The sequence below is a fragment of the Rhinoraja longicauda genome, chromosome 8, assembly GCF_053455715.1.
Source record: "Rhinoraja longicauda isolate Sanriku21f chromosome 8, sRhiLon1.1, whole genome shotgun sequence".
NCBI classification, from domain to species: domain Eukaryota; kingdom Metazoa; phylum Chordata; class Chondrichthyes; order Rajiformes; family Arhynchobatidae; genus Rhinoraja; species Rhinoraja longicauda.
Window position 1 is genome coordinate 48177208 of NC_135960.1, and position 25162 is coordinate 48202369.

The 25162-nt window shown below is 44.7% G+C and overlaps 1 protein-coding gene across 1 annotated transcript in view; it reads right to left on the reverse strand.

The window, feature by feature from the left end:
* galnt13 (polypeptide N-acetylgalactosaminyltransferase 13) overlaps positions 1 to 25162 on the reverse strand; it is a 177450-nt gene that overhangs the window by 145226 nt on the left and 7062 nt on the right. The gene's annotated exons all lie outside the window — the stretch shown is intronic.

The window sequence follows — 25162 nt, forward strand, 5'->3', positions numbered from 1 at the left end:
CCTGTGACCACTTGGGTTTCCTCCGAGTGCTCCGGTTTCTTCCCACATCCCAAAGACATACAGGTTTGTAAGTTACAGTAATTGGCTACGACTAAAATACAAAATTATCCCTGGTGTGTAGGAAAATGCTAGTGTACGGGGGTGATCGCCAGTCGGTGCAGACTCGGTGGGCCGAAGGGCCTGTTTCCATGCTTTATCTCTAAAGTCTAAAGTCTAAAACCAGAAAAAACAAGTTGAATGACATTAACATTGAGGCAAAATACTTATTCAATTTAACCTGTTGTCTTGACATCCTCAGATATCACAGCTTAAGGATAAGGGGGAAGTCTTTTAGGACCGAGATGAGAAAACATTTCTTCACACAGAGAGTGGTGAGTCTGTGGAATTCTCTGCCACAGAAGGTAGTTGAGGCCAGTTCATTGGCTATATTTAAGAGGGAGTTAGATGTGACCCTTTTTGCTAAAGGGATCAGGGGGTTTGGAGAGAAGGCAGGTACAGGCTACTGAGCTGGATGATCAGCCATGATCATATTGAATGGCGGTGCAGGCTCGAAGGGCCGAATGGCCTACTCCTGCACCTATTTATCTATGTTTCTATGTTTCTATATACTAAAATTAACAAAAGACTCTTAGTAAGGTTAACGAAATATTCCCATTAAAATGATGCAAAAATATGAATTATACACAATTTCCGAAATCTGATACAACACTACCGCTTACAGCAATTCCGAACAGTTTTGATCAATTTCATTTGTATTCAATGAGTGTAAAAGATTACATTCAATATTGTTGACCTGGAAATCTGACAATGAGCTACCACGTTTTAATTAGTTTTTATGTAAAAGATAATGCCACATAACCCTCAAAAGTAATGATCTCTCACTTCACCATCATAGTTGCTTCTTAAAAGGAAAATTGTATCAATTTTACAAATGTATTTGTGTAATTACTTTCAGCAGACGTTCACCGAAATGGACATAACTGATGTTTGGAAATTAAAATAATTCTAACAAAATGTTCCTGTAAAAGATTTGTATTTTTTGTCATGGATTTTCACACCACTGGCTGCACCAATAAAAGCAGAAATAGCCGGAAACGTTCAGCAGATCAACAGCATCAATGGAAAGTGAATTAGAGTGCGGCACGGTGGCGCAACGGTAGAGCTGCTGCCTCACACCGCCAGGGACCTGGGTTCGATCCTGACTACGGTTGCTATCTATACGTAGTTTGTACGTTCTCCCTGCAACCGCATGGGTTTTCTCCAGGTGCACCAGTTTCCCCCCGTGCTCCAAAGACATACAGGTTTGTACGTTAATTGGTTTCGGTAAAATTGTAAATCATCTCTAGTGTGTAGGATAGTGCTAGTGTACGAGGTGATCGCTGGTCAGTGCGGCTCTGTGGGCCAAAGGGCCTGCTTTCAAGCTCTTAAGACAAAAAATAGTCAAATTTGGGGTCTGTGGTGTTCTCCAGTGCTGACAAACAGATTTTTATACTCGCTTTAAAAGGGATCTCAGACCTGAGATGTTGATTCTATTTCTCTTGCCTCAGTTAACTGTAATAACTGTACTAAATCTTCTCTGTACCCTTTCCAACTTGACATCTTTCCTGTAACATGGTGCCTAGAACTGCAACATGACCTCCCAACCTCTATGCTCAATACTCTGACTGGTGAAGACCAATGTACCAAAAGCATTTTAGACTACCCTATCTACCTGTGACGCCACCTTCAAGGAACAATGTACCTGCACTCCTAGATCCCTGTTCACAACACTCCCCAGAGTCCTACCATTCACTCTGTAGGTCCTGCCCACGTTAAACATTTCAAAATGCAAAACCTCACATTTCTCTGTATTAAGTTCCATCAACCATCCCTCAGCCCACCTGGCCAATCAATCAAGATCCTGTTGCAATTCTTTGACATTCATCTTCCCCATCCTTTGGTCTTTGACGTCCATCTTCACTATCTGCAATACCACTCACTTTTGCCTGCAAACATCAACTGCAATCTTGCAAATCTTGCCATGTTTTTTCTCATCCAATATAGATGACAAACAGTAATGGGACCCGCACCCAACCCTGAGACACACCACTAGTCACAGGCCTCCAGTCCGAGAAGCAACCTTCCACCATCACCCTTTGCTTCCTTCCATGAAGCCAATTTTCTATTCATTCAGCTATCTCTCCTAGGATCCTACGCGATCTAAGCTTTCAGAGCAGCCTACCATGTGGAACCTTGTCAAATGCATCAGATTAGCATGATGTCAGATAAGCATCTCAGATACAGTACAAGTGAATAGCAGCAGTACACTGAGACGGTATACAGAGTCGCCAGTTTTCGGCGTTATTTCCAAGATCATGTGCTGCAAGATGACATAACTTTTCCTTGGCATCATGTACAGCGCAGACATTGTGGGCCGAAGGGCCTGTTCCTGTGCTGTGCTGTACTGTTCCATGTTCAGTCCTGATACAAAGCATATGATATACAGGCAGCCACTACTGCTCCTGAAGCAACCTACCACAGGCAAACCGAAAGTATCAAACGTCAAAATCTGACTTTTAAAGAAAAATACTGCCGAGCTGTGGGAAGATGGATTAAGTGGTTCCTTCTTAAAGCTGGTTCAAGCATTATGGGCTGAATAACCTCGCACTGCATTTCATAATTATAACGATTAAGTGCGAGGAAATAGCCTCGAAGATCATAGCCATCCTAAAGCATTGCTAAACAGAATCCAGGTAATTGCAAGTTATAAGACTGTAGCAATTCTAATCATCTGCAGCCAAGAAGCAATTCTACTCTGTTCCCTCCAGAGGTCCCTTACATTATCGATGCCAGTTCAGTCCCCTGAACCTGACATTACACTAATACTTCAGAGACCACAGTGATGGTTATAGACCTTGACAACATCCTACCTACAGTTTGGATAAGCTGAATCAGCCACCCACTGATTTCAACTTACACCAGAATACTAACTCCGACCTAGTACATTCCACCCACAGGAAACAAAAGCAATCAATTTATCCGAGTCTTCACACAGCTTACAGTAACCAAGGAGCAATAAAAGTTATGGGCAACATGGTACTGCATGCAAAGTATCACCACAGTTGTGCAAAGCAAGTTCGCAAGCACAATCGTTTTTCTTTGAGAAAGCGGCTGAAAGCGCACTTCAAATATTAAAATCTATGAGCCCACTTTGAAACAGTGCTCCAGTTTCCACCCACACTCCAAAGGCGCACAGATTTGTGGGTTAATCAGCTTCTGTAAATTGTAAATTGTCCTTAGTGTGTAGGATAGTAATAGTGTACGGGGTTGGCGTGGATTTGGTGGGCCGAAGGGTTTGTTTCCACGCCGAATCTCTGAAGTTTAAAAGAGAATCTTGACCTCGCTCTCACCGATCTAATGAAGGCAGCAGGGTGGCGCAGCGGTAGAGTTGCTGCCTTACAGCGTCAGAGGCCCAGGTTCCATCCTGACTGCAGGTGCTGCCCAGACAGAGTTTGTACGTTAGCCCTGTGACCGTATTGGTTTTCTCCGGTTGCTCCAGTTTCCTCCCACATTCCAAAGATGTGCAGGTTTTGGGGTTAATTGGCTTATGTCAACTGTCCCTAGTGTGTAGGATAGAACTTGTGTATGTAAGTGATCGCTTGTCAGCACGGACTCGGTGGACCAAAGAGCCTGTTTCCACACTGTAGGTCTAACTTTAGAATTATAGTAATAATCCTAAACTATAATTGAGGATTCCTTACATGTTGCACATCACCATCTCCAGCCATTTGCCAATGAGAAGGTGTTTCTTTAGCCAGAGGGTGGTTTACTTTAGTTTGGTTTGGTTTGGTTTAAGGGCTTGTCCCACTTAAGCAATTTGTTTGGCGACTGCCGGCGGCTGTCAAAGTCGTAGCAAATCGCCGAAATAATCTTTTAACCGATGACAATGACCACAACAATGCCGAGTCAGGTCGAGATTACACCGTCTTCAGAAACATTGCAAAATTCCCACGCTGTCAATGCTTCTCCGGCGTCCTAATTTTTGCTGAAATCGCTGACAAGTCGTTAAGTACTTGAGAGTTTTGAAATAAAACATCTTGCCCGGGTTACTTGAAAACCAAGCTTCACTGTAACAAGGCATAAACTGGATTTACTTCCAGTTTATTAATAGCTGTATTTAAAAAATATAATTTAAAAAGTGATTAAGTGAATTTTTGTGAAAAGTGTGTGGGCATTATTTGAAAATGTACGGGAGATGCATATCTGGTGAAAATTCGAGATGCATATCGCGAAAATTCCCACGCTTACCTGACCGTCAAACTGTCGCCTCCAATCTACCTCTCAAATCTCCTGACGGTAAATAAATTGGTTAAACACAAGCATTTTATGGTATTTTGAAATGACTTTATTTATTTTAATATTATGTGCTTCTAAATGCATCTAAGAGAACCTATCAAACCTGGGGACAGCATGCGACAGCGCCCGCAATAAACAACGATACCTGCCGACAAGCCAGCTGTCGCCGAGAAATTTCAAACCGGGTGATTTCTCAGCTACGCGCCGAGATCCACTACGATTTTTGAAAGACTCCTCATGATCATGCCCGTGACACCCCAGCGAACTGTCGGCGACAGCCTAGTCGCCGACAGTCGGCTTAAAATCGGCTAAGTGGGACAGGCCTTTTAGAGACACGGTGCGGAGACAGGCCCTTCGGCCCACCCGAGTCCTCGCCACCCACAACACCTCATTCCCAAGCACTATCCTACACACGAGAGACAATTTACAGAAGCCAATTAACCTACAAACCTGCACATCTTTGGAATGTGAGATGAAACCGGAGCACCTGGAGAAAACACAGGCAGCCACAGGGAGAACGTGGAAACTCCATACAGACAGCACCCGTGGTCAGGACGAACCCGGATCTTGGGCTCTGTGAGGCAGCGACTCTACTGCTACACCACTATGCTGCAGACGGATGTGGAAGTCGTCATTGGGTGTTTTTAAAGCGGAGATCAATACATTCTTGATTAGTTAGGGTGTCAATGGTTAGGGGAAGAAGGCAGGAGAATGGGGTTGAGAGAGAAGAATGGATCAGCCATGACTGAATGGTGGAGCAGACCTGATGGGCCGAATGGCCTAACTCTGCTCCTATGCCTTATGATCATGTGACCCTCTACAAGGCTGGATTTTAGCTCTGCCTTGTCCAGATATTTTAACACAGCCAGCTGACCTACTCTCAATTGTAAATCTCACAAATCCCCTCCATTCACCCTTATTCGTACGATCTTTTAATTAAGCAATACCTCAGTTTTAAAATCCAATCAATGCAGTCACCGTGGAAACAAAGCTTGGGAATGATAGTTGAAAATATGAAAATTGTATAATGTAGATAACTCATTAAAGTTGACAGTCATAGCACATGCCTGCTGTTTGTTACATGAAAAAGCACTGATGGGAAAAAATAATCTGCCAAGAGGAAAAAATATAACAATGGTGTCTTGTATTTATATAACAATTAGAACATAGAACAACATAGGTCCTTTAGCCCACAATGTGTCTTCCGAACATGATGCCAAGATAAACTAGCCTCATCTGCCTACATGTGATCCACACTGCTACATTCCCTGCACATCCATGTGCCTGTCTAAAAGTCTCTTAAACACCTCCACAGTATCAGCCTCCACTACCACCCCTTGCTGCCTGTTCTGGGAACCCACCATCCTCTGTGTAAAAAACAACTTGCCCCTCTTTTAAACTTTGCACCTTTCACCTAAAAGCTATGCCCTCTAGTATTTGATTATTCCATCCTGCCAAAAAAGTTATGACCGTCTATCCCTTCTGTGCCTCTCATAATTGTATATGTTTCTGTCAGGTCACCCCTCAACCTCCAACACAAAAGACAAAACAATCCATGATGCTTGGCCAATCTCTCCTTCAACCCTCAAATCCAGGTAGTATTCTGGTAAACCTCCTCTGCACCTTCTCCAAAACCTCCACAACCTTCCTTTAACGGGGGACCAGAAGAATACGCAATTTTCCAAATGCAGCCATACTATCATCCTATAGAGCTGCACAAAGACTTCCCCACTATGGTAGTCAATGCCTTGACCGGTGAAAGCAAGCATTCCGTATGCCATCCTCACCACTCTATCTACTTGTGTTGCATCTTTCAGCGAGCTATGGACTTAAATCCCGATCCCCTGCACATTAATGCTGTTCAGGGATTTGAATCCCAATCCCCCTGTACATTAATGCTGTTCAGGGACTTGCATTAACTGGATGCTTTTCCCTTACATTTTAAAATAACATCATTTTAAAATGTCCTAATTTGTTCCACATCAGGATACAATGATCCAGCTATCTCCACAATCCTACTCAACAGGAATACTCCACTTGGTCTTCTCCTGGGTGTACCAAACTCACACTAGTTTCAAGAGTGGCACACTAATTTCAACTCTTTCAAGAGAGAGTTAGATAGAGCTCTGAATGATAGCGGAGTCAAGGCATATGGGGAGAAGGCAGGAACGGGGTACTGATTGTGGATGATCACCCATGATCACGGTGAATGGCGGTGCTGGCTTGAAGGGCCGAATGGCCTACTCCTGCACCATTTGTCTATAGTTCCATGGTATCCCACTTTTCCATCCACTTACTACACGCTAGCAGGGCAATTTTACAGAGGCCAATCAACCACATGTATTTGGGATGTGGGAGGAAACCAGAGCACCTAGGGAAAACCCACGTGGTCACAGGGAGAATGTGCAAACTCCACATAGACACCACCGGACGATCATATCAGCAAACACCAGGAAATATACTAGAAATATCAAGAAACCTAAAAAATTCCAAATGAACTTCAATGTTTCATAACCATGTATCTGAAATGTAGATCATTTCATAGCACTATAGAAAAAAAATACAGTACAAAGCCCAGGTATTCTCAGGAGATTTAAAAACCTCTCAATAGTTTATGCTGGGATCGTAGCCCTCAGAAGTAATCGCGCACCACAGCTTCCTGACTGCTCAAAAACTAAAAATGAAATAGGGGAAGTAAGCACGTATATAGATGCACAATATATTAACCTGTTCAGTGCCATCGGCGGCGCGGTGGTGCAGCGGTAGAGTTGCTGCCTTACTGTGAATGCAGCGCCGGAGACTCAGGTTCGATTCTGACTACGGGCGCCGTCTGTACGGAGTTTGTACGTTCTCCCCGTGACCTGCGTGGGTTTTCTCCGAGATCTTCGGTTTCCTCCCACACTCCAAAGACGTACAGGTATGTAGGTTAATTGGCTGGGCAAATGCAAAAATTGTCCCTAGTGGGTGTAGGATAGTGTAAGTGTGCGGGGATCGCTGGGCGGCGCGGACCCGGTGGGCTGAAGGGCCTGTTTCCACGCTGTATCTCTAAATCTAAAAAAAAATCTAAATCCCACAGTATATTAGGGTCATGGCCAATAGTGACCAAAAAAAACTTGGCACTGAACAGGTTAAGCTCAAATAGTCTAAACAGGTCCACCACTGATTTTTCCGGCAACCAGTGGTCTGGCACCTCCTTTAATCCGGACAAAATTACGAGAGCGCACTTGAAATCCCCCCCAGATATCCCCCCAAAAATGTGGTGGCTAGGTCGGGTGAGGCAGTCGATCTGAACTTCATCGGGACTTCAATGGCCGATTGGCGGGACAAATTTGCCCGCTGCGGCAGGGGCTCCAGGTCTCCAGCCCAGCCGTAGTCGGCAGATCCGTTCCCATAGCCAACTTCCGAGGCCGACTTTGCGAGCCGGTACCTCGGCCCCTCTGCGGCCTAGGTGGACCGTTCTGGTACTGTTGGACTCTGTTCATCCGGCAAAATGGATAAGAGGAAGGCTCAAAAACCAATGTTGCAGGTAAAGCAGTGGTGGGCCTTTAATATTCAACTTCGACTTTCGAAAGGCCAGATTTCTTCTGCTGGTTCCCCCACAATACCCCAGGAAAGTTGTTTGAAAGACTATTTGCTGAAGATCCAGTAACTCAGGTGAGCTATGGGGAGAGGTTGGGCAGGCCTGAACTTTATTCCTTGGAGCACAGGAGGCTGAGGCTTGATCTTATAGAGGTGTATAATATCATGAGGGGAACAGCAGGGGTGAATGTACAAAGCCTTTTTTCCCCACAGAGTAGCAGAATCAGGAATTAGAGGGATACAGATTTAATAGGAATCGGGGTGGGGGGGGGGGGGAGATTTTTCTACACAGAGGGTGGGGTTTATGGAAGGATGTACCAGAGAAAATAGTTGCGGCAGATAATAAGATTTAAAAGACATTTGGACAGGTTCATGGAATGGAAAGATTTAGAGGGATATGGGCCAAAAACAGATAGGTGGGACTTGCTTAGATGGGGCATCTTGGTCAGTGTGGGCAAGATGGGCTGAAGGGCCAATCTCCTTGATGTATGACTCTATAATTATATTCAAACCCCGACCGCGGGAGAATAAAGAGGAAGGAGATTGGACTTTATTGCCTACCATCACAGTGAGGAACGTGGGGAATCCGCTGTGGTGGATGTTTATGTTAACTTTTATGTAGTTGTGTGTCTTGTTGCTTTTTTTAGTTTTGCTGTATGATTTTTTCGAATTTCAATGTACCTTAATTGGTACATGTGACAATAAACTGACTCCATTTACAGGCTTATCCACAGAATACCATATCTTCTTAACTTCTGTACTGGATATTTATCAGCAGAACCAATACATGATTGAATTAGTATGCAGGGCACTTCTAATTTCAACAGTCTGAAGATCACCTGGAACAAACAAAATCAAGTGCTATAAAATGTAATGAGTGTAATACAATATATTCATTGGCAGTTCAGTTAAGGACATCTTGGTATGGAAATAATCTTAAAACTCCAATTGGAGGTAAAGATGGGTTTCAATGTTAAATTATTTGGATAATATGGTTGAACCAAAAATATTTTTTCATATTATTGGTCTAGGGATCAATATTGTCATCAAGGAGGCATCAGCTTCAAATCCATCTTATTATGCAATGACTGCTAATATCTAATGAAGCATATGGATTTTTCTATTATTCATAGTCACCAATAGTTTAGTGTCTTATCGGATTTTTTTGACACTCTTCACCATTTAGACGTGTTATTCATCCCTGAATTAAATAAGACAGTCAGGACTCAGACAATCCCGTCTGTACACTGACAGAGAATCACCTTGACATGAGGACATTTCTAGTTAAAAAAAAGACAGTTATGAATGCCAGATGTAGAAAAAAAAGAGCTTGAATTTCATTTGAATGGGTTATAGTATTATATAAATGCAGTAAACCCTCGTATTAACAGACCGCTACATAGTGGATTTTGGTTATAAGGGACTGAGTCTTCTGTTGCAAGCCGCCCCCTCCCCCCCCCCCCCTCCCCTTCTTAAACGTTGCGATAGTCGCTGCCTCAACTACCTCCTCTGGCAGCTTGTTCCATACACCTACCACCCTTTGTGTGAAAATGTTAGCCCTGAGGTTCCTATTAAATCTTCCCCCCCCCCCCCCCCCCCCCCTCACCTTAACCTTATATGGTTACCTCTAGTTATTGATTCTCCTACTCTGGGCAATATACTCTGCGTTTACCCAATCTATTCCTCTCACGACTGTGTGCATGAAGGCGTCATGAGGACCGGGCCGGTCCCTGATGCACCGCATGTGTGGCCTGGGGTTCTGCGGCTCCCCGCCCGGTGAATTTCCACTGGTTTATCCACCCCCCCCCCCAACACTGCTTTCACTGCTTTTCTCCCTTCCCAGCCTTGCGTTAAGCTTTACCTCCCCTAGTTCATTTATAGTGGACAATTGGCAATAACAGACAACCTTCCCCCTCTCCGTGGTCCGTTATTGTAAGGGTTTACTATACTTCAATTTGATCACAGTTGGTGACTTCATTGCCAGCTGTGCCAAACCCTAGTCTCTGCATTAATATTAAAAAATGCAGCAAGGCAATCCAAACATTACCATTGCAAAGTTTAAATTTAAAAAGAAAGCGTGAGAAATTGAACAGCCCCCAAAAACAGAGACACAGGGATTACAATGAACAATTAACATAACCCAATGTGGTCAATGAGGCAAACCTTTTGCTGTCTGATCATTAGAAGAAGGTAAAAGTTATTTGCCTTCCATCACAGTGGGGAATGCCAGGTCGCCGATAAACAAGATGGACGTGCTGCCTGCACTGGTGGGGAGTAGGGGAAGTGGCATGAGTGCAGTGATCTCGGTGTTTGTGGGAACATCCTGGAGTCTGGTGCGAGTGTAGACGGCTGTCTGACTGTTCGGGCGTCAGGGACTGCAGAGAGAGAGACAGCAGTCGGTACAACTCTGGTCACATCATGGTGAAGGAGCGTGTGTGTGGCTCGGCTTTGGGTCTCTGCTTATGCTGTGTGCCCTAGAGATTGTCACACGCCGTTGTGGTGGCAGTTTATGTTTAATCTTTATGTAGTTTTGTATCATGTTGCTTTTTTGGTATGACTGTATGGTAAATCAAATTTCACTGTACCTCGGTACATGTGACGATAAAGGACCATTGAACCATTGAATTAAATTAAAACAATGGGTCAGTGGTTTATTTATTATAATGCCCACCAAGGTACAGTGATTTTGCATACAGATCAACAAGACTAGGGTGGTAGACAAAGGCAGTAGAGTCCATGCCTTGCAGCGCCAGAGACCCAGGGTCAATCTCGACCTCGGGTGCTGTCTGTATGGAGTTTGCATGTTCTCCCTGTGACCATGTGGGTTTCCTCCGGGTATTCTGGTTTCCTCCTACATTCGTAAGATGTGCGGGTTTGTAGGGTTAATTGGCCCTCTGCAAAAAGCCCTTTTTCTGGAGGACATGGATGCGCAAATGAGTGTGGATACATGGAATTATTGTGAATGGGTGATCGATCGATGGTCAGCATGGACTCGGTGGGTTGAAGGGCTTCTTTCCACACTGTTTCTCCAAACTGAATTACACTGCACCCAATTCAGCACCCACTCAATTGACCATATCTTCCACACTGGCTGACTGTCAAGCAGAACTCAACCCAAGCGTTCATGAAATCTTGTGTGCACATGCACACAATCCTGTGCACACTTGAACACTTTGCACAGCAGCAAGCTTCACACTGACTGCTTGCACATTAACCCAGCAATTCAGCCAAGTCCATACCCCTCACACCTGTAGAGCATGAAGCACAAACAGAGGCTGTTGGGGAAATCTGCAGGGGGGGGGGGGGAGGGGAGGGAGGGGAAGGGAAGGGAAGGGAAGGGAAGGGAAGGGAAGGGAAGGGAAGGGAAGGGAAGGGAAGGGAAGGGAAGGGAAGGGAAGGGAAGGGAAGGGAAGGGAAGGGAAGGGAAGGGAAGGGAAGGGAAAGGGAAGGGAAGGGAAGGGAAGGGAAGGGAAGGGAAGGGAAGGGAAGGGAAGGGAAGGGAAGGGAAGGGAAGGGAAGGGAAGGGAAGGGAAGGGAAGGGAAGGGAAGGGAAGGGAAGGGAAGGGAAGGGAAGGGAAGGGAAGGGAAGGGAAGGGAAGGGAAGGGAAGGGAAGGGAAGGGAAGGGAAGGGAAGGGAAGGGAAGGGAAGGGAAGGGAAGGGAAGGGAAGGGAAGGGAAGGGAAGGGAAGGGAAGGGAGGAAAAAATGCCTTGTCAGAGAGGGCAGAACAATCTCGAACTATTGAAGTCAGTGGAAATATCAACACTATTAATGATGGCGACATTTACAAATCACATTTATACTTGTAACCACCAACCCCTTGCATTTCCCACTTTAGTAATCGGTGAAATTAAAATGTAATAAAAATAATTAATGTAATAATGTTGCCGGTGGATAACATAGCAAACACAAGGAGGACAACAGCAAGTCAACAATGAGGAAATCACACCATCACTTGATTCTCCATCGCAGAGATAGCACCGAGGTAGGATCTGCAAGCAATGAGACAGATTACTGGTGCCTTGCAACCAAGATGAAGGCAGGGATAGTGTGACAGCTGGCTTCTCAGAAAACAATGCTGCACTTGATGCAAAAGCTATAACAGGACAGCTTTAGACTTGAGAGATGCTGCGTGGAAACAGGCCCTTTAGCCCACTGACTCCACAATCACCCGGTGCACAAGCACTATCCTAGACACTCGGGACAGTTTGCACTTTATAGACTTTAGAGATACAGTGCAGAAACAGGCAAGTTTTTTTCAGCAGTTGGAGATTAAAAGTTCTAGTGAGGGGAGTTGGCCAACCGGGGAGGGTCCAAGAGGAGGGGTTTTAGAAACAGGCTCAACAAGCTATGGGGCAATTTGCACAGGACCAATTAATTTACAAACCTGTACATCTTTGGGATGTGGGAGGACACCAGATCACCCGGAGGAAACCCAAGCAGTTACAGGCAGAACGTGCAAACTCCACACAGACAACACCCGAGGTCAGGATCGAACATGGGTCTCTGGTGCTGTGAGGCAGCAGCTCTAGAGAGACAAGTGGCACAGCGGTAGTGTTGCTGCCTTGCAGCACCAGAGACCTGGGTTTGATGCTGCCTACAAGTGCTGTCTGTTCGGAGTTTGTATGAGAGGCATAGATAGGATAGAGTTAGAACCTTTCTCCCAGGATGGAAATATGCAGCACCAGAGGTCAGAGGGAAAGGGCTTCACGGAGGGCTGTGGGGCAAGTTGTTTTTCTTTTTCAGAGACACAGACGCACACACACAGACACAGTGGATGGTGGGGTCCTGGACTGTATTGCCTGGGATGGTGGTGGTGGAGGCAGATACAATAGAGACATTGAGGTAGGCTCATGGAAGTGCACGGAATAGAGGGATATGGATCTTGTACAGTAATTCTGTCTAATGACATTTCAACCTAGCTGAACATGCATCTAGCAGAAAAGGTAGAAGAATATTAAAAAATATTAACTATTGGACATTCAGACGTGGTATAGAAGTGTGAAAAGGTATATCTCCAGATTCAGGAACATGTTATTTTCCAGCTGTTATCGGGCAACTGAATCATCCTGTCAACATCTAGAGAGCGGTCCTGAGCTACTATCTACCTCATTGCAGACGCTCGGACTATTTTTTTTCCCCGGTGTGGGACGAATAAAGGAATATATTAGTATTATTATTATCTTTCATCTGATTTTACTGGACTTTATCTTGCACTAAACATTATTCCGTTTATCATGTACACTGTGGACGGCTTGTTGTAAACATGTATTGTCTTTCCACTAACTGGTTAAACAACAGCACGGTACACATGACAATAAGCTAAACTATAGGAGGATGTAACATGTAGCATTGTAAATATCGATCATTTACAATTAAGAATTATGTGTGTGACTGGGCATTATTGTAACAAACAGAAATGAGCTGCAAAATTGCTCTCCATTTTCCAGTGGGGAAAACACTGAAACAAAAGACATTTGTTGTCATGGCAAAACGATATCTTCCTGCATCAAATGAATCTCAAGCCCTTCTTCAGCAAAAGGAGCCAACATTTTTAACGCCCCGAGATATTTGTCAGTTTACAATGGATGATACAATTTACTCAGTTGAATGGATTATAGACCATAAAACTCAGTGGGTTCAATCTTTCTGACTTGCATCCAATTCCCAACGCTTTCATTTTAAAGAAACAAAGAACTGCCAATGCTGGTTTATACCAAAGATGCTGGAGTAATTCAGCGGGTCAGGCAGCATAAAAATGATGCATGACGTCTCAGGCCGGGACCCTACTTCAGAGTGAAAGTAGGGGGTGGGGGGGTGGAGGCGAGAAAAGACCAGTGTTATGATATATCATATGCATTAACGTATGCTATGAGAGATTGAACGAATTAATAAAGTCCATGCATGCGCGCGAGTTACATCTATTGAAAATGTGTCTCCAAACATGGCGGCAGCCTAAGAAAATCGCTTTTTCTGTTGCAACCTGAAAGCCCAGGACAGTTGGCAGCTAAGGACTCTGGGAATTGTCAAGCACCGATGGATAGATGTGTGAGCAGGATTCAAGGCAAAGAAAGAGTAATTCCAGCCGCAAAATGACATGACCACGCCAGAGGAAGTGCAGACGACCATTCAGCAGCACGCTGGGACGAGTGCGAGGGACGAGGGGACGAGCGACCAGCAGCCTACGTAGCTAGCAACCGGTCACACTCCACAGCACACTACCGGTCAGGCTCCCGTGAGCGGTATACGACCACCGACCCCATTAACCGTCAATCGCGGTGATTGAGGGTTGAAAAATATGGCTGCAGATGTGGACAAACTACAGCGTGGTCGCACAGCTGGACAGGCAAACTTCAGCCTACCAGACGGTATTGTTTCTCCATACAATTGGCCTGTCAGGACTTGAGATTTACAACAGTTTTGTGTTCACCAGCGACTAGGAGAGCCATGAACAGGCCGAGATCATTCGCGCGTTCGCGAGCTACGCCATTGGCGAGAAGAATGAGACTTACCAGCGGTACCTCTTCAACAAGAGACAGCAAGTAGCGGGTGAGAACTTTGAATCGTTTCTCACTAGCCTGAGAACACCAGCGAAGTCCTGTAATTTCTGCCAGTGCGTGATGGACAGCTTGCTCCGTGACAAGATCGTGCTTGGCATTAGCGACTCTCAGACGAGGAAGCATTTGCTGCAAGAAAGGATGCCGACTCTCAGCGGCTGTATCGACATCTGCAAGAGCGCGGAGACGGCTGAGTCACATCTCCAAGCTTTCACCAACAGTGAAAGTAGCAGATCTGCTGCTACTGTCCACAAAATCAGACAGCCGAGCGGCAAGCTCCACACACCATCCACACACCTGTGCACCATCCACACACGTAAAGCAGTTGGGCTAAGCCAAAGAAAAGCCACGGCAAGCATAATCAGGAAGCGAAAGCGGGCAAGTATTGTGGCAAGGAGCATGCAATGGACAAACAGCAGTGCCCAGCTACGCACAGACGTGGAAGGCATGCGGCAGTCGCAACCACTGTGCCAGAGTTTGCAGAAAGAGGAAAGCGCACAAAGTGGACGACCAGGCTGGCAGCTACACGAGCACTGAGTTCATCGATAATATCACGCTCACAATTAACACGGTGCAGCCGAGAGATGATGTCTACGCATCGATGCTTGTCAATGGGAAGCAGGTGGGCTTCCAAGTGGGCAGTGGACATTTTGCCACGCAGATGTTTCCACGGCGTAGACCACACACTTGCCCCATGTCAAAAGATGTGGCTCATGATGTGGCATAAGATGACGATGGACGCGGAAGGAGTTTGCCGGGTTAAGCTGCTCAACCCCAGGACAAACCGCAAGCACTCCGTTGAGTTCATCGTGGTCAGCGATGACTACACGCCGTTGCTCGGGAGCAAAGCTAGTGAATTTGATCAGCAAATGAATTTGATCTCTGTGAATGAGCAACAAATCGTGATCCGACCCCTACCTAGCAATGTTGGATCATCGTAATACGCCTTCGCAAGGGCTGAGCACGTCCGGCTCAGGGCCTCATGAATCGCCGCAGGCCTCCACTTCTGCCCACGACAGCAAGCCTACTCGAACCCAGAGTAGTGCACGATCACGAACGCATGAAGCAGCGCGTTCAGCAGCAAGCTGACAATTACAACAAGTCAGCTAAAGACCTTTCCCCACTTCACGAAGGGGATACAGTGCGAATGCAACAAGGAAAGAAAAGAGTTGGGAGAAAGCCATCATTTCTCGCCGGCTTGAGTGTTCAAGTGTGGTTCAGACCCCTTCTGGCATCTACCATCACAATCACGTACATCTCCGCAAGACCCGCCAAAATCCACCAGACGAGCTAGTCGCACGCCAACACGCCAAGCACGGCCAGACCATCAATGACCAGAGCGCGTCTACAACACCGACCACAACTAACGCGACACAGGCGTTTAAACAACAGCCAGCGTCTACTGAAGAGAAAACAGCTACAACACAAGCTGACAAAAACAATGACATCGACATGAACAAAACAATGGAAACTCATTCAGGTCGCACAGTGAGACCACCAAAGTATCTCAGAAACTTCGTGACACATTAATTTTGTCATTATCAATTGTTATATTTGATGATGCATGTTTTTATAAATGACATGTTCAGGTATACTGTACAAGTGGTACATAGAGTTGTATTTTTTTCATGCAAGCCAATACTAAGAAAAAAAGAAAAAAGTCAGGCAAATGTTATTTTTGTGAGAAAGGCACTCATGAATGCTACAGTTGTGTTCGTTTCAATGATTAAATGAGACGGTCATGGAATAGGAAAGGTACTTTTACCTAAAAAAAAATTAAAGTGTTTTTTTTCACTGGACAGATATATGCCAAGCGAGCATGCATTGTACATCTGACAGTTTTTCTCTTTTGGAAAAAGGCATATGTATCATATGCATGTAATGTACGCTACGAGAGATTGAACGACTTAATAAAGTCCATGCATGCGCATGAGCTACATATATTAAAAACATGTCTCCAAACAACCAGGTCCACCCAGGGCCACCCACAAACTATCTCAGGCATGTCTTATAGTCTTCTACTTAGATCATAAATAAACTAGTTTGGACTTAGAACTTTCTTTTTAAAATCTGCACACTATTTTAATATATTGTACACTGCAATTAAAGCAGCATAGTGGCACAGTGGTGGAGTTGCTGCCTTACAGCACCAGAGACCCAAGTTCAATCCTGACTATAGGTGCCGTCTGTACAGATTTTGTGCATTCTCCCTGTGACTGCGTGGGTTTTCTCTGGGTGCTCCAATTTCCTCCCAAACTCCAAAAATGTAGAAGTTTGTAGGTTAATTGGCTTCGGTAAGTTTTAAAGTTGTCGCTAGTATGTAGGATAGTGTTAGCTTATGGGGTGATTGCTGGTCAGCACAGACACGGTGGGCCAAAAAGCCTGTTTCCATGCTGTGGCCCTAAAGCCCTAACCAAATGAGGCAGCCTGGTTATTATTAATTTTTGATAACTCTTAATCAATGCAACATAAGTCTTCATCCAATGAAAATCAAGGATAGTACTGAATTTTGGTGTTAGTGATGAACAGCATGTGTCAGAGAAAGCAACCCCCAATATTCAGTGTCTTCTGGGGTAGATTTTCCCTTGTCAAATGCAATCTTATTTGGCACTTCCTCATGAGGTCTTTAGCAAAAGTAATGGCAAAGTTCAATGGTTCTTTATTATCGCATGTACACGAGGTACAATTAAATTATTTTTTGCATACATGTTCAGTAAATTATTACTGATCAGTTTCTTCCCACCTGTCATCATGCAACTGAACAAGCCCATCAACAACTTGAGAGTGTTTCTAAGGTACCATCTACCTCATTGGAGACCCTCAGACTATCCTTAATCCGACTTTACCTTGCACTAAACACTATTCCCTTTATCATGAACATGTGCACTGTGGATGGTTTAACCATGTATTGTCTTTCCGCTGACTGGATAGCACACAAGCTTTTCACTGTACCTCAGTACACGTGAAAATAAACTAAATTAAACTAATACGTAGCATTATCCCAGATTAAGTACAATGTGTATATGAATAGCCCACTGAGACCGTATACAAGAGTATACCAGGTTTTGGTGGCATTTTCAAAGTCCAAGTTGCAGCTGGCCATAAAGGCCTGTTGTCCTGGCTACAGGGCCGCCCGCCATCATATCAATCTGGATCGTCCAACGAACCATCGTCCCTCTCCTCGCCCGCACACCTTCAGCCTTTGTGCCCTGGGTGCCTCCTGCAGCCAAGCTTGAGGGTGGAAGACAAGACCACAGATCCATTTACAGGCCCTTTGTTCCTGTGTCTGCCTATGTTCCTGTGTCTGCCGTCGTTGACTCCCTCCTCTCTCCGATCCTCGGAGATGAGGAGAGGCCGGGCTAGGCGGCTTCCCTCTTCAGGTTCCGGCGCGGGTATGACAGGCCTGTGGCCGGGGGATAGAACGGCCCGGCGGTCATTCTGCTGCTCAGCTTAACGATCGTTAAAGCAAATGAATCACCAATCAAACAGATGATTTGGCCACAATCCAGATATGGAAAACTTTGATGTACTTTTGATTAAAGCACAGAAAAAGTAAAGACAGGAGGATGCCCATGGGGAGTTGTGGAGTCAGAGGTTTGCAACATGCAAATGGGCCCTTTGGACAACGGAGTCTGTACCAACCTTTAAGACTAATCCTGACTTATTCTCCCCACATTCCCATTAGCATCTCACTCACCAACATAATAGGGTCAATTTATGTGACCATATGGTTTACCAAATCACACTTTTGGAAATGGGAAACCCAGGTACCCTGGCTTTTGATGTTACGATACCACTTGGAAACAGGCCCTTCAGCCCTCCAACTCCATGCCGACCATCAATTGCCATTCATATTAATTTTTTAATTCATTGATTGAAAGATACAGCATGGAAATAGGCCCTTCGGCCCACCAAGTCCTGACCATCAATTGCCTGTTCACACTAACTCTATGCTGTCCCACTTTCACATCCACTCCATGACCCGCTGAGTCACGCCAGCACTTTGTGTCTATCTTTTTTGTTAAAAATCCCATGGTGTTTTTGAAAAATGAGAACAGTAACACGTATAGAAAAGAACCGCAGATGCTGGTTTAATTCAAACACAAAATGCTGGAGTAATTCAGCGGGACAGGCAGCATCTCTGGAGCGAAGGAATGGGTGACGTTTCGGGTGGAGCCCCGTGTTCAGACTGCCCAGAGAACAGTGACACTATCGTCTTTGCCTACTTTAGACGACCAAACAACCTTTAGAACATAAGACATTCATTGGGTGTGAAGAGCTTCGAGTTGTCTCAAGATCATGAAAGGACCTGGTCAGATGTGCAGCACTTTGGTCAACGTGGGTTGTTTTTAAATGTGCTATACAAATAAATTGACTTGACTTGACTTGACTTGACCCATTATGAATGCAAGTTATGTGTTTCGAATATTTTATTTGACTTTCAACATTAAGGGTTGGTGAACTGTTTGCGTTTAGATTAATGCAACTGCATTCAACAAGATTCAAACCTCTTTTCCCAATTACAAATTTATGCCATCTAAAAACTACCATAACATACAGTCAGCATAAAACATCTTTCATACTACAAGGCTCTTAACATAGTCTTAACAAGCAAAATGCTTCCCTTGGTCTGCATCTTATAAATTTTAAATGTTGCTGAATTGTGGCATATATATTTGAAATGTGATTTACATTCTTTTAAAATCCTTTCAGCTGCATATTTGATAATGAAGTAACAGTACCTAATGCGAAACAACCATAATTAATCAAGGAAATTCCTGATCGCTGCGGCCAAAATGTTATGTTTTCACTCAAGTTAAACCAGGAAATAACTCGCGTGTGAAAATACTTCAAATTTTAACAAACTTTTATTATTTGACACAATTCAAATACACTTTGGATCCTTAGCTTTCATAAATAACCTTGAAATCCGATTATCTTCAACACGGTTCCTCACCCCATATTGAGTATCTGGAAATAAAATATTTAAGAGTGCCTACCAGGAATTTTGACAATTCAGTTGTTATGCTTGCATCCAAATAAATCTGGAAGAATTATTTAAATACACTTCAGGAACTTGATTTTTGTTAAATGTTGCCATACATCATAAAGCAAAACCACGCCTCACATTTAAGATGCCAATCTCAGCTCAGAATGATGGAATTTATGGGAAAGTTAAACCACTTTGAATTCCTTTTGACTATGCAAATAATATAACCATCTGTTTAAAGTGTGAGGGAAGAAGCTGCAGATACTGGTTTACACCGAACATGGACGCAAAACACTGGTGCAACTGAGCGGGTCAGGCAGCATTTCTGGATAAAAGGACAGGTGACCCTTCAGAAGAAGTGTCTCAAACCGAAACGTCACCCATTCCTTTTCACCAAAGATGCTGCCTGACCCGTTGAGTTATTCCAGCATTTTGTGTTTAAAGCGTCTATGTTATGCTGTACCCAAGCATGGCTCAAGTGACAATTTACGTAAAACATTCTCGGTAGACAATAAAGGGATTACTTTATAACATTAGCACAAATCAGGAGAGTCCAGAAGACTTCAAATCCAACACAAGGTATTTTTAATATCATACTCAAAAGTAAAAGCACAGATTTAGATTTTTAATGCATATACTTTGGACACATACAGACGGAGACATCAAATTTTAATTCCTCATTGAATCTGGAATGTAAAAACACATTCAGTAACCATGACCATGGTTGTCATAAATATCTGTCTGCATCAATGCCCTTCAGGAAAGGAAATCTGTTATCCTCACCTGGTCTGACCTCTCTGCTGATTCGAGATCTAACAATATAGTCAACTCCAAACTGCCTCCTTAATCCAGCAAGTGTTGGGCTGGATGCTAAATGCTAGTCCTTCCACATTCCAACACTCCTCAAGGAACCATGCATTTAAATAAAAACACAATTATAAGGAAGGATCAGAATCATTAAAGCGCAGGGCGGTCACGGTGGTGCAGCGGTAGAGTTGCTGCCTTACAGCGAATGCAGCGCCAGAGACCCGGGTTCGATCCCGACTGCGGGTGCTATCTGTACGGAGTTTGTACGTTCTCCCCATGACATGCGTGGGTTTTCGCCAAGATCTTTGGTTTCCTCACACACTCCAAAGATGCAGGTTTGTAGGTTAATTGGCTTGGTAAATGTAAAAATTGTTCCTCGTGGGTGTTGGATAGTCGCAAGGACTGATAAGAATTCAAGTTTAAGTTAACTCCAAAGAAGGGGCCCGACCTGAAGCATCACCTATCCATGTTCTTCGGAGATGCTGCCTCATCCATTGAATTATCTAGCACTTTGTGTCTTTTTTTTTTAAACCAGCATCTGCAACCACTTGTGTCTACAAGAATTTAAGTTTCTTGCTCTTCAATGTAATTCCAGTCTCAGTCTGCTTTTTCTTCCCCTTCTTTGAAGATATTTTGTTTGTTATTCTCTTTATTGCTTGATTAATTTCATAAACTACTAGACTGAGGTGGACCCGTTGGGTCCACATCTCTCCTGCGGACTTCTCCTGGGGCAACCCTCCCCCAACTGACGATGCTGCGGGTCCGGCAACCCTCTCCAACTGACGAAGCCCATTGCTGGGCAGGGAGTGTCCCCCAGGGCTGTGGGCGGGCGAGGGGGGACAGGGAAGGGGAGAGGGAGCCACTCTCCTCGGCCCCGTGCCGCCAGCGAGCCGTGGAGCCAAAGCCTCTCCTGCATTAGCCTAGCACCCCCCCCTCCCCCACCCCACTCACCCACTCAATCCCCCCTCCTCACCCACCACCCACTCCATCCCCCCTCATCCCCCCTTAAAGCTCCCCAAAACCACTCCTGCATTGGTCTAGCACCCTCCACACCCCCACTTCACCTCCCCCAAACATCCCTACTCCCCTCCACTGCACCCCATTCCTCCCCTCCCCTCCCCCCCACCCCTACTCCCACCCTCCCCCCCCCACCCCCACCCCCACCCCTACTCCCACCCTCCCCCCTCCTCCCCCTCCCCTTGTCCCCACGGTTCATGCATCGGCAAACATCCCTCACACTGACAAAAAAACAAAGTTTTCGTAACATATAGATTTTCCCTTTCTTGGTCTTCCTTTGCCAAAATCTGAAATGTTCCCAAATCTTCAGACTTACTGCCCCTATCAGTAACATTAAGCCTTTTTGTTTGATCGAATACAATTCTCAGCTTGTAATTTTAACCACATCGAGATCATTTTCTACTCTTTAAGGGCCTTGAAATTGAATCATCACACCAATTCTATAAATGCTAGCCTTTACTCGTTTACATTACTAACTTTTAAAGTAGTTTCCCTTTCCAACATAAGCAACTAACATCTTCATAGTTTTGGATGCAAGGCTGTTTTAAACTAAAACCGCTTTCATTCTTTATACAATACCCTAACAGGTGATAATTCTTCCCTAAAAGCTCTTAATTACCAGATTAAATTAATCCTTGAATTTTACAATACAATACTTGATCCAATGTTATTTTCATGTATAGATTTAGGAAATTTACCTCTCAAACATTTCATGAATCCATCCTCCACAATATTAGAAATAAATCAAACAAAATTACATTAAGTTTGAAGTTTATTTGATTAGTTCAAAATGATGCATTTACTTCTCCATCCTACACCTACATCCTGAAGTGGTTTTCCTCTCGAGTGAAGCAAATCACAGGAGCAGCACAGTGGTAGTGTTGCTACCTTACAGCGCCAAAGACCCCGGTTCCATCCTGACTACGGGAGCTGTCTGTACGGGGTTTGTACGTTCTCCCTGTGACTGCATGGGTTTTCTCTGGATGCTCCTGTTTCCTCCCACACTGATTTGTAGGTTAATGGGATTCGGTAAAATTGTAAATTGTCCCTAGTGAAGTGCTAGTGTATGGGGTGCTGCTCGCTAGTCGGCGTGGACTCGGTGGACCGAAGGGCCTGTTTCCATGCTGTATCACTAAAACGACCAGTACAGGAACAGATCCTTCAGCCCACAATGTTTGTACTAAACAAGAAGCCAAGTTAAACTAATCTCCTCTACTTTCCTGTGATACGTAACCTTGCATATCCATGGGCCTATACAAAAGCCTCTTAAACTCCACTATTATATCTATCCCCGTCACCAAAATACTTGATATTGAAAATGCAAATAAATACTCTTCCGTGTGAAAAGCATCAGTTGAGCCTTCTAATCCCTTGTGGCATCAGCGAGGAACACAATAGTAAAAAGGAAACTTCAATACCGTAAACCCTCGCAATATCAGGCCGCTATGCAACGGCTTTTGGTTATAGTTGCCGAGGCTCCCGTTGCATGTCCCCTTATTTCCGCCAGTTACCCAACGTGCTGGGTATGATGGCGGCAGCTTCCAGTTGCGGGAGAGGAGAGAGCGAATAGCATGAAGGCGGCGCGAGTACTGGGCCTGCCCCTGGCGCATCACTCTGCGGGGGCTCGGTGGCTCCCGGACTGTGAATTGCCGCTAGTTTAACCCACCCCTCCCAGCAACGTTTCTTCCCTCCCAGCCTTGGGTTAAACTTTACCGCCTGCTCACTCGGTTATTTATGACAAGAGGAGTTGAGTATAGGAGCAAAGAGGTCCTTCTGCAGTTGTACAGAGCCCAAGTGAGACTGCTCCTGGAGTACTGTGTGCAGTTTTGGTCTCCAAATTTGAGGAAGGACATTCTTGCTATTGAGGGAGTGCAGCGTAGGTTCACTAGGTTAATTCCCAGAATGGCGGGACAGTCATATGTCAAAAGACAGGAGCGACTACACTTGTATACACTGGAATTTAGAAGGATGAGAGGGGATCTGGGTGTCCTAGTGCATCAGTCACTGAAAGGAAGCATGCAGGTACAGCAGGCAGTGAAGAAAGCCAAAGAAATGTTGGCCTTCATAACAAAAGGAGTTGGGTATAGGAGCAAAGAGGTCCTTCTGCAGTTGTACAGGGCCCTAGTGAGACCGCACCTGGAGTACTGTGTGCAGTTTTTGTCTCCAAATTTGAGGAAGGATATTCTTGCTATCGAGGGCATGCAGCGTAGGTTTACTAGGTTAATTCCCGGAATGGCGGGATAGTCATATGTCGAAAGACTGGAGCGACTACACTTGTATACACTGGAATTTAGAAGGATGAGAGGGGATCTTATTTAAACATATAAGATTATTAAGGGATTGGACACAATAGAGGCAGGAAACATGTTCCCAATGTTGGGGGAGTCTAGAACCAGGGGCCACAGTTTAAGAACAAGGGATAGGCCATTTTGAATGGAGATGAGGAAAAACTTTTTCAGTCAGAGAGTTGTAAATCTGTGGAATTCTCTACCTCAGAAGGCAGTGGAGGCCAGTTCTCTGAATGCATTCAAGAGAAAGGGCCTGTCCCACTTAGGCAATTTTAAGGCGACTGGGCTGTCACCGAACGTTCGCCGGGGTGTCGCGGGCATGATCGTGAGGAGTCTTCCAAAGATTGTAGTGGATCATAGTGGATCTCGGCGCGTCGCTGAGAAATCAAACGATTTGAAATCTCTCGGTGACAGCTGGCTTGTCGCCAGGTATCGTTGCTTATTGCGGGCGCTGTCACATGCTGTCCCCAGGTTTGATAGGTTCTCTTAGATACGTTTAGAAGCACATTATATTAAAATAAGTAAAGTCATTACAAAATACCATAAAATGCTTGTGTTTAACCAATTTATTTACCGTCAGGACATTTGACAGGTAGATTGGAGGCGACAGTTTGACGGTCAGGTAAGCATGGGAATTTTCACCATGTTTTTGGCCTCAGCCATTACATTTAAAGTGGGCTCCAAACCCAGATATTCAACCCAGAAACCTGATATGCATCTCCCTTACATTTTCAATGAATGCCCACACACCTTTTACAAAAATACACTGAACCACTTAAAAATTTTTTTTGATACAGCTATTAGTAAACTGGAAGTAAATCCAGCTTATTCCTTGTTACAGTGAAGCTTGGTTTTTAAGTAACCCATACAAGGTGTTATAGTTCAAAACTCTCAAGTACTTACCGACTTGTCAGTGATTTCAGCAAAAACCAGGACGCCAAAGAAGCATTGACATTGTCGGAATTTTTGTGGTGTTTCAGAAGACACTGTAACTTCGACCTGACTCGGCTTATCGTGGTCATTGTCGTCGGGTAAAAGAAAAGTTCAGCGATCTGCAATGACTTTGACAGTCGCCGGCAGTCGCCAAAAAGATCCCCTAGGTGGGACAGGCCCTTTATTAGATAGAGCTCTTAATGAAAGCTGAGTCAGGGGGTATGGGGAGAGGGCAGGGCACTGATTGTGAATGATCTGCCATGATCACATTGAATGGCGGTGCTGGCTCGAAGGGCCGAATGGCCTACCCCTGCACTTATTGTCTATTGTCTATTATAGCAGACAATCTGCAATAGCAGACACCACCCTCCCCTCCACTCCCCTCCCCATTGTATCTGTCAATTCTGCATTTTGTCAATCTGCTCCCAAACTTTCTTTCCTGAAATACAATTAAATTCCCCAGATTTAAATTTGTAGATCAATGTTTACTGAAAACAATGTTCAAGTGTTGCATTGGACAGCAGGTTGAGTTCACAAGAGAGACCATGTCCACTGGGATGCATACACTTGCAATGAGCACACTCAGTTTCACAGGGAACAGTTAAAGGCAGAAACAATTCAATCAGATCACTTCCAGTTTGTAGCCTTGGTAGAATA